The sequence below is a fragment of the Physeter macrocephalus genome, chromosome 19 (assembly GCF_002837175.3).
Source record: "Physeter macrocephalus isolate SW-GA chromosome 19, ASM283717v5, whole genome shotgun sequence".
Taxonomy (NCBI): domain Eukaryota; kingdom Metazoa; phylum Chordata; class Mammalia; order Artiodactyla; family Physeteridae; genus Physeter; species Physeter macrocephalus.
Window position 1 is genome coordinate 21,868,064 of NC_041232.1, and position 3,182 is coordinate 21,871,245.

Here is a 3,182-nt window from a genome sequence, read left to right on the forward strand (position 1 = left end):
TTTTTATTGGAGTATAGTTGATTTACAATGTTGTATTAGTTTCTGCTTTACAACAAAGTGAATCAGTTATACATATACATATGTTCTAAGTGTGGTGAGACGTCATTTCCAAGACACTGAAAAAAAGAGCAATGTCACCTGATTTGCATTTTTTAAAATTGCTCTGGCTCCCCCCCTTTCCCTCTCCCCTGGGTAAGGGATTTTTTGTGTGTTAATTTATTGATTTTTATTTATTTTGGGCTTGGTTCTTTGTTGCTGCCTGCTGGCTTTTCTCTAGTTACGGCGAGCAGGGGCTACTCTCAGTTGCGGGCTTCTCATTGGGTGGCTTCTCTTGCTGTGGAGCACCGGCTCTAGGCGTGCGGGCTTCAGTAGTTGTGGCTCACGGGCTCAGGAGTTGTGGCTCGCGGGCTCAGGAGTCTGACGAATCAATGTTGGTCATCAGATGGGACAAATGCACCATCTGGTGGGGGACGTGTAAGTCGGGGGGCTGTGCACTCGTGGGAGGCAGGGAGTACACGGGAAATCTCCATACTTTCCTTGAAATTTTGTTGTGAACTTAAAACTTTTCTAAAAAATAAAGTCTTAAAAAGAATCCCAAGAGTGGTCATTGAGACTGTGCCTGACCGGACCCCCACTCACTTACCCCCCTTCCTCTGGGACCCCCGCTTCCTCGCTGGGCGCGGTGACTGGGGTTACTTATCCGATGGATGCACAGCGACGTTCCACCTCCAGGAAAGCGGTCTGGTTTTCAGACGCCTTTAAGCTCCTAGCTGAGCGCACAGACTTGATTGACGTGGCTGATCGACTTTGAGAAAAAACTGACATGGGTGGACAAAGTTTGTTTTGGGCCTTTCGGGGAAGCCGCGCGTGGGTCGCAGGTGGGACGAGGTGGCAGCTGCCGGCGCACCCGGCACAGAGGGCCCAGGAGCCCGGGCGCTTCTAAGCATTTCATCAATCTTGGCAGCGAGGCCGCGATGCTGATGAAGCAGCGAGCGCGGGCAGATGAAAGACGCTCCAGGACTTTGATCTTGGCGTCGTCTTTTCTCCAGACACCGGGGCAGTGGAGCGTGTGCTTCCGCAGGTGACGCGGGTGCTGCTCCCTGGCCCAGAGATGGATGATAAGCAGACGCAAGGAACTCCCGGATGGGGCCGCTCTCTTCCTCACGCCACCCGTGACACAAAACTCACTGTACGGAGGGATACACGCGAACCTCTATTCCAATGAAGCAGCAGAGAAGCTTTCAATGACGTCCAATCTCCCAATACATTCCACCCTCCCTTTCCCCCACCTTGGTAGCTTTATTTTTAAATGGAAACACAGTCAAAGAAAAATCTGAATATTCAACTCCATTAGACCAATTTTTTTCTCTACTTCTTCTTTCTTTTCAGATATACTTGTTTCTCCTTCCCTCCTTCCCTCTCTCCCTCCTCCTCCTTTTTCTTTTTCTTTGCTCTCTCTCTTTTGTTTTCTCTCTCTCTCTCTCTCTCTCTCTTTGGTGAAATTCAGGACAAGAAGAAGGAAAACTCTAATACCACAAACAGACAAGAAACCAAGAGAAAACGCTCTCCTTAAGAGGCAACACTGAAACGGGCACCATGACGGATTATTTTGAACCAGGCGGTGTTCTGATTGAACTTGCATTTCCTTTTCTGCTGTGAAGGCTCGCGGGGCTTCTAGAACATGGGGTTGAAAGGTAAGAACTGAGAACGTACGGTGTCCCTGCTAGCAGTAATTCTCGGCTCTCATAACACTGTAGCCAGCTCTCAAGTTGGCTACAGTATATGTGGTTTTTTCTTTGCTTCTGGCATAGGGGTGAGGGTCTCGGCCCCCTGTTCAGCTGCGGACGGAGAGCTGCAGTGCACGTGTAAGGAGATGCCTGCTCTCGGGGTGCTCCCGTTACAGAGGGTGGGCACCGCTAGGGAAAGGCAGAGGATGGGGTGCGGGCTGTTTCTCCAACCCCAGTCTTTGTTTAATTTTTTTTTTTTTTTTTTGAGTAGGGAAAAAAATATCTTGATTCCAAACAAAGTTTAAACACATTTTGTTTTCAACTAACCCTCCCAGCATAGTCACAACCCATGGGAAAGAGCTTGAAGTGATGACCAGGGTCCCTGTAGCATGTAGTGCTGTGTATTTTGCTCTGAATTCTGTGAATCCAGCCAGGAGACAGCAAATATTGGTTACATTTCTCAGTATCTTTTAAAATATATGTACATGTTATTCAACTACTACATAATGAGAACGGGCTAGCTCTCCAACTGCAAGAGCTGTCCTAACAGAACTGATGACTTAGAAACAAGTTAAAGACGACCTGAATTTAGTTTTTTTTGTTTTTGTTTTGTTTTGTTTTGTTTTGCGGTACTCGGGCCTCTCACCGCTGTGGCCTCTCCCGTTGCGGAGCACAGGCTCCGGACGCGCAGGCTCAGCGGCCACGGCTCACGGGCCCAGCCGCTCCGCGGCACGTGGGATCCTCCCGGACCGGGGCACGAACCCGCGTCCCCTGCATCGGCAGGTGGACTCCCAACCACTGCGCCACCAGGGAAGCCCTTGAATTTAGTTTTTTAATTGAAGTATAGTTGATTTACAATGTTGTGTTACTTTCAAGTGTACAGCACAGTGATTCAGATATATATATATATTCAGTTCTTTTCCATTACAGGTTATTACAAGATAGTTTCCTGTGCTATACAATAGCTCCTTGTTGTTTATCTATTTTATATATAGTAGTGGGTATCTGTTAATCCCAAATCACTTATATGTGGAACCTAAAAAAATGATAGAATTGAACTTATCGACAAAACAGAAATAGACTCACAGACATAGAAAATGAACTAATGGTTACCAAAGGGAAAAGAGCTGGAGAGGGGTAAATTAAGAATTTGGGATGAACAGATACACACTATTGACCTGAGTTTTTTATTAGCTTTTATCATGTCTTGGATGGGATTTCAGTTTCCACCTTCCCAGGAAGTTATCTTAAAAATGAGAGTGATGGGGCTTCCCTGGTGGCGCAGTGGTTTAGAGTCCGCCTGCCGGTGCAGGGGACACGGGTTCGCGCCCCGGTCCGGGAGGATCCCACATGCCGCGGAGCGGCTGGGCCCGTGAGCCGTGGCCGCTGAGCCTGCGCGTCCGGAGCCTGTGCTCCGCAACGGGAGAGGCCACAACAGTGAGAGGCCCGCGTACC